A 7,500-nucleotide genomic window follows, 5' to 3' on the forward strand; every position below is an offset into this window, starting at 1 on the left:
GGACGCTGGGAGGAGAAAATATCACAGAATGACAATCTAGAAATGGAGAAAGACAAATGACAGACAAGTGAGTGGAGGGGAGAGAGAGGTTACGCTAGGGAGGCCTGGAATAGACACAGTTTTCTTAATTTTCAGGACTACAAAAAGGCAGGAAAAAAAGACCCACTAACGGAGGTGACTGGAGAATGCTATGTGACTCTTTGCCAAGAATCACTGACGCTGATTATCATGTCATTATGTTACAGATAGACAGGAAAAAAAGACACACTAACGGAGGGGACTGGAGACTGCTATGTGACTCCCTGCCAAGAACCACTAACACCGATTACCATGCCATTATGCTGCTCATGCTCCGTCTCGTCACGCCATGCTGCTCTAATGCCTCCTTCTTCATTATGCCACTCTGTCATGCTATGCTGCTTCGTTACGCAGCGTGCACTATGCTGCTTTCCGTCACGCCCACTTGCCACGCGCCGTCACGCCGGGCTCGCTGTCTGCTCTGTTACTTTCCGTCTTGTGTTACTACAGAGTCACGCCGCACTGCTCTCCCCGCCCCGACACGCTCGGTTACGCCGGTGTGCTATGCTGTGTCACGCTCCCCTGCGCCTCAACACGCTCCCACAACCAAGCTACAGGACTTTATCTAGATGCTCCTTATCAGGTTTTTGTATTCATGCCCTTTCTTTGTCTTTAACTGTCTCTCCTTGTCCAGTGCAATTTTCTCCTCGTGCTGGGTCTCCTTCCTTTTTCTCCTTTCCAGCTTACTCTTCTACACAATTATCTCTCATACCACATGCCATCCTTTCTTACTCCTCTAGCTAAAGGCCAATCATTTCCCTCTCGCAGTCCTTTCCTATTCTCCTCCTGATGTGACGACTCACCCACAACGCCACACCATCATCATTCCATTCACATTCCTCCTCGTCTCTCGCTTCTCTGTCATTCCAGTCCCTGATTTTATCCTCCAAGCACTGCGTCTTTTAATGTCTTTCCTTCCAGCTCCATCATTTCATCATCTCGACAGCCTGTTAGCCCCGTCATCTTATCCCCTCCTAACCTCGCCATCACGTCATCTTATCTAGTCGCTTCTAACACCAACTTTCCGTCACCTACCAAGTCATTCCGTCTCCCCGTCGTCCTATCTTCTCGTCTCCCCGTCAGCCCGTCGCCTCCCCACCCCACGTTCGGCGCCAAAGCCACGATGGTGATCTGAATGTTTTTACCCCAAGCAGCGAGAGCAGGTCGGGGTTACGCAGCTGCAGCGCCGCTAACACCTCCTCATTTAGAGCACCTCACCTCCCGCTGGGCCGCGCTGGGATGGGGCGGGATGGGATGGGAGAGGAGTAACCGGGGGATGAGATAGGACTGGAAAGGGAGTGGGGGAGTGAGGGATCTATTTATGTGACCCCCCTCACTGTGACCTCCCTCCCTCGTGGTGACCCTGTTGGCGAGGGGTTATGGGTAAGAGGCATTTGAGCTGGGTCGCGGAGGCCTGGCTTGTCGGGGGAGGGGGGTGGGGACGGGCGGTTCAGAGCGGTTCGGGGTGAGCTGGGTGAGGTTTGTGGGGTGAGGTGAGGTATGCTGCTCCTGGTGCCCCGTGGTGGGTGAAATTGTAACGTACTGCCTTATACTACTACTGATTCTTCCTAAGCCTGGGCAGAAAAAGTTGTAGTAAGGGCGTAGTGGTGGTGGTGGTGGTGGTGGTTCTGGTGGTGGTGGTGGTGGAATATTTTTCTTTTCCTGATAATCATGTAAGTCACTAGCCAGCAGCAGGTCTCTGTGTGTGTGTGTGTGTGTGTGTGTGTGTGTGTGTGTGTGTGTGTGTGTGTGTGTGTGTGTGTGTGTGTGTGTGTGTGTGTGTGTGTGTGTGTGTGTGGTGTTTCGGAGAGTACGCCAGTAAATTAAAGTATCACCGTTCTGAAACAACAAAAGTAAGTAACAAAACGAAAAAAAGAAGAAAGAAGAAAGAGTGCCAACTTATCCCTAACTAAACCGCATCTACCTTGCCACACACACACACACACACACACACACACACATCAAAAACACACCCATACGCATCCATACGCACCCATACTCACCAAAACACCAAAAACACACCCAAACACACCAAAAACACCAAAAAAACAACCCAAACACACACAAAAAAAACACACACACACAGACACACACACAGAAAGACAATCAAGTTCCCCAGTTCCCTTGTGTGTTGAATTTACCGCTGACTGAAACGTTGAGTACTTTTCCGCTCTATTGGCCTCTGTCTTTGGTCACTGATGCAAATTAAAGACCAGGATGTTTTCCCTCGCTGGAGAAACTTGAAGATAACGGGGGAGGTTTCTATACTGGTAGGCAGGAATCGAGTCAATAAGTAAGCAAGCAAGCAAGTAAGTAAGTAAGTAAGTAAAGTGAGGTTAGTATAAGTAATGTACACATGTGCATTCTATCCCTCCAGCCAGGTGTGTCCAGGTATGCCTCGCTAATTTACACAGGTACATAAATACGATTACCTGTTCAATTTCGAGTAGAGAGAGAGAGAGAGAGAGAGAGAGAGAGAGAGAGAGAGAGAGAGAGAGAGAGAGATGCACACAAAGGTTACACTCATCAATATCTAGGATGACATGAAAACAACTACGCCTCTCCCCTTCTCTCTCTCTCTCTCTCTCTCTCTCTCTCTCTCTGCTATCACGTGACCTCAGTGTGACCTCTCCTACTCAGGCTGCCTTCACTATACTGGTCTGAGGCAAGTCGTGCGTGATTCAGAGAGAGAGAGAGAGAGAGAGAGAGAGAGAGAGAGAGAGAGAGAGAGAGAGAGAGAGAGAGAGAGAGAGAGAGAGAGAGAGAGTAATTCAACACCACTTTCTTATACAACGCGCATCTTTTTTATCTTGTTTTTATTTTCGTTGGTCGGAAGAGAAACATGGATCTCTCAGTTTCACGAAAATTATGACGTTTTTTTATAAGAGAGAGAGAGAGAGAGAGAGAGAGAGAGAGAGAGAGAGAGAGAGAGAGAGAGAGAGAGAGATTGACGCAACGATAAGATTTGTTTGGCAGTTTCTTTTTACCAAATAATATAACACTGATAACTTATGACGTGATCGAGGTAAGCAGGAACAAATGTCATGTCACGTCACCTCACGTCACGTCGCGTCACGTCATATCTGGTCCAATGGTCGGTCAGGCGCGTCACACACACAACACTTCGGTCATAGATAATTTTATTTCCTAACATCACCACTCGTATATTTTGATCTCAATTTAACTTTTATTTTTCATCTCTAAGTCTAAACCAATCTCATCTTCATTTCTTAGCCTCCTTCAATACTGAGACGCATTTCTTACCATATTTTTGGTGCGACAAGACGATTTTATTGGCATTAGGAAGAGTCTATGGAGGTCAGAAGATTAAAGAATTGAGTCGTCCCTATTTGAATTCCCACATAAGTTTCTGAAGCTGTATGAAATCGCCAAATAATAACCAGAGTGAATATGAAAACACGGTATGGAACTGAAGGGGTTATTCTACTATCTCTCTCTCTCTCTCTCTCTCTCTCTCTCTCTCTCTCTCTCTCTCTCTCTCTCCAGTACCATAATCAAGTTTTCAGTTCCGCTAGTACCGTCTTGATGAAGCCTTCCCACCTGGCTCTCTCTCTCTCCCTCCCTCTCTCTCTCTCTCTCTCTCTCTCTCTCTCTCTCTCTCTCTCTCTCTCTCTCTCTCATCCATACAGCACCTCATAACCTCATCGCCTACATCATCGTGTTTTACCATCTCCCATCTCCATTTTCTTCTCCCCTTCCTCCTCTCCTTCCTTCCTCCCTCCTCCTCTTGCTCCCCTTCCTCCCTCCCCTCTTCCCCTTCTTCTCTTCTCCCTCCTCATCTGATTACACCACCTTCCAGCCCATCCACGCCCCTTCTTCCCTCCTCCAACCCTCCACGCGTCTTGTCTTCCCTCCACATTCTCACCACTCCTCCACCTGCTCCACCTCAGTTTATCTCCCCTATACACGTAGCGAGGACCCCCAACATGACCCGCGCCTGACCTCTACACACGGCGGGGTTCATCTTAGGTCACATCGCCAGAACGGATACGCCATGTCACTCATACGGAATAAGGTTGTTCTCTCTCTCTCTCTCTCTCTCTCTCTCTCTCTCTCTCTCTCTCTCTCTCTCTCACCCTCGTTTATCCATTGAGGTGAATCACATTCTAAGTAGAAATGTCAAGGGCCGCTTTACCTCACAGGGCGCGAAGGAAGCAGGGGTGAGAGAGAGAGAGAGAGAGAGAGAGAGAGAGAGAGAGAGAGAGAGAGAGAGAGAGGGTAAGGGTGATGGAAATGTAATATGCCTCTATCTAGTCCTCAGGGTGAACGCAATGCCAGGGACTTCAGGAGGGTGACTTCAAGAGGGCGTCATGCCCCTTCCAGTCACAAAGGCAAGGCCGGGGGCGGGGGGCGGGGGTCGAAGTGCCAAGTTAATTAGTCTGTCTATCGGGGTGCAAGAGGCGAAGGTTGTTTGAGAGTGGGGAGTGGGTTGTAGTGGAGGAGGAGGAGGAGGAGGAGGAGGAGGAGGAGGAGGAGGAGAGGGCGGGAATCAAATGAGGATGTTGTCCATGAACTGATATCAAGAGTCGGTCTGTTTCCTTCCACATCACCGTTTTTTTTTTCCTCTCTTTCCTTATTATTTTTGTTTTTGTTTACTGCTTATGACTTGTGAATATTTCAGTGCCACACGACGCCACGCCACGCTACACTATACCACGCCACGCCACGCCACGCCACGCCACGCCAAACTGCAGCCTTTCTTCCCATGTAACGCAGCACCAGCGGCAATAAAAGATGCTAATCACTCGCCTCCTGTTTACACTCACACTCCCATTAGTGACTTGCTCCAGATTAAGGGTACTGGTCTTGCCTAGGTTACTGTGTGTGTGTGTGTGTGTGTGTGTGTGTGTGTGTGTGTGTGTGTGTGTGTGTGTGTGTGTGTGTGTGTGTGTGTATGGGCGTACGTGCGTGTGCATGGGAATTTACACGTACGCAGGTCAGGCAACTTTCGCAATTGACGTTTAAGTTCAAGTGCGGGCGTGCGTGTATGTGTGTGTGTGTGTGTGTGTGTGTGTGTGTGTGTGTGTGTGTGTGTGTGTGTGTGTGTGTGTGTGTGTGTGTGTGTGTGTGTGTGTGTGTGTGTGTGTGTGTGTGTGTGCGAGCGTGCATGAGCCAAGGCGTGACTCGCGTAAGGCAAAGTGGAAGGCATCAATCTTCAGCTAACAATCAAGAAGCGAATGGCAGCGGCGACTCGGACCCAGAGGAGACAAGCAGACTACACCCACCTTGCCTACAGCGAGAGAAAGCGGGAAGATGCAGGCGCCCTCAGGTCCACCACGCCGGACCGCCAGCAGCTCCCCCTCAGGATCCCATATTAAGAAGACACAGCGGGTGAATTAGGGGCTTGGTAGAGGTGGAGTGGGAAAGGTAGAGGAGGTGGTAAGGGATGGCGGCCGGGCGTGGTTCAACGAGTGAGATGAAAGCCATAAAAGATGCTGAGTGGTATTCGGAGCAGCAAGTTTGGTCTGCCTCGTATTAGTTCGAGGTGAATTAAACAGGTTATGAGGCAGGGGTGCTGAGGGAGGCGCGGTGGGAACGAGGCTGTACAGGGCAAGGCAAGGCAGAGCAGGGCAGGGCAGGGCGAGGTGAGGTAGGGCAGGGCGCGGTTTGAACCATGGAGGCGCGGTGGGAACGAGGCTGTACAGGGCAAGGCAAAGCAGAACAGGGCAGGGCAGGGCGCGGTTTGAACGAAGGAGGCGCGGTGGGAACGAGGCTGTACAGGGCAAGGCAAGGCGCGGTTTGAACAAGTCTTCTGGAGTGCCTAGCGGTGGTAATGCTGCGGCAGGTAACACGAGGAGGGTCATGAACTGTGCGTGTTGCTGTTAACCCCTTCAGTACTGGGACGCTTTTTTTACCTTGAGTTTTAGGTGCGATTAGACAAGTTTATTTATATTAGGTAAGTTAATAGCCACAGTTTTCACTATTTTAATTCCCCACACAAGTTTTTGAAGCTGTACAAAATCACTAAATAGGAAGCAGAATAAATGTGAAAACGCGTCATGGTACTGAAGGGTTAACAATATTACGCATGACAAGACAACATTGGTAGCTGCAAGAAGCCATCAGACCAACACTTGGCAGTCCTTGTATGAATAAATGCCTGTTTCTCCCTCTCTCCACAGAGCATTCACTTCGTCATGTTTCAGAAGCGTGCTGGAGTAAATTAACGAGAGCTCGCATTCCTTAACGTTCGGTCTTCTCATTAGAGCTATTGTCAGAGGCGTCAGAGATGATCAGTCAAGTTCTCGTCGTGTTTTTCTGTTTTTGTTGCTGTGAAATGCCTGCTAAATTATCCACATCACGAAAACTCCTTGATATCCGTAATGTTTTAGAATAACTTCCAGATTTTTCACCCCTTCAGTACCAGGACGTTTTTTTTCATATTTATTCCGGTTACTATTTAGCGATTTTATACAACTTCAGAAACTCATGTGGGGATTAAAATAGTGAAGACTCTGCCATTAATTTTCTAACCTCCATAGACCTTTCCTAATGTCAGTAAAATCGTCTGATCACTCCAGAAATCATGATAAAAATGCGTCTCAGTCCTGAAGGGGTTAAGCAATTCAGTGTTTATACTTCTGCTACTTTTAACGAGACTATATTGAAAGTTACTGTGGTTTTCAAGGGTATTTCCATAGTTATATAGTCTGTCTACTCTAAAATTGCTCCATAGTTTAGAATATATTGTAGCTTATTGATAACGCAATTGATTTAATGTGAATAATACCTGTTTTCTGTTGATCAACGCACTTATTACAAGGACAGCTCACGGTTTTCCTCAAGATCTGACAACCACGCATTCCCTGAGACACCATTCAAACCGAGACCCTGGAGCCACTTTAGAGTAGACACACTGTAGCAATAGTTTAGCAGGAATTACATAGTGTCAGTAGGAAACAGCTCTCTAAGAATCCTGATGGGAGACCACAACGTTTGACAACAAGGAGCAAAGACTCCGAGAGGTCGTCAGTGTGTCGGGTGAGTGGCCGCTGCAGCCCACTCACCTTACACACCACAAAAAGGAGCGAAAACTTAATCTACCTCTTATCGTTAATCTTAAGTGGCTTCGTCTGTCTTTTTAGTACTCGAGATGACCACGTGTTTAATAAGAGCAGGATGGACAGGGCATGCAAGCAACGTCTGGTCAAAACAATACGCAGTGAAGTTTCCTCCTACTTACACTCACAGTATACTCGAAACAGCTTTTCATGTGGATTTAAGAGTCAGTGTTACAGTTTCCTAGTACGTGATAAGGTTCCTCCATTAATCAGTTTTCCAATATCATCGCTCACTGACTCTACGTTCCCGGTGTCTATAAATCTTTGCGTGCTGATCACACTGACATTTGTGGCTCCATCTAAATAACCCTAACCTATTTCACGGAGGAAAAAAAAATAA

General features: G+C 47.9%; 1 protein-coding gene across 4 annotated transcripts in view; it reads right to left on the bottom strand.

Moving 5' to 3' along the window:
- The window catches only part of LOC123504961, a 124,667-nt gene that overhangs the window by 58,289 nt on the left and 58,878 nt on the right, over window positions 1-7,500 (bottom strand). The window lies entirely within an intron of this gene.

The sequence above is a fragment of the Portunus trituberculatus genome, chromosome 17 (genome assembly GCF_017591435.1).
Source record: "Portunus trituberculatus isolate SZX2019 chromosome 17, ASM1759143v1, whole genome shotgun sequence".
NCBI lineage: Eukaryota > Metazoa > Arthropoda > Malacostraca > Decapoda > Portunidae > Portunus > Portunus trituberculatus.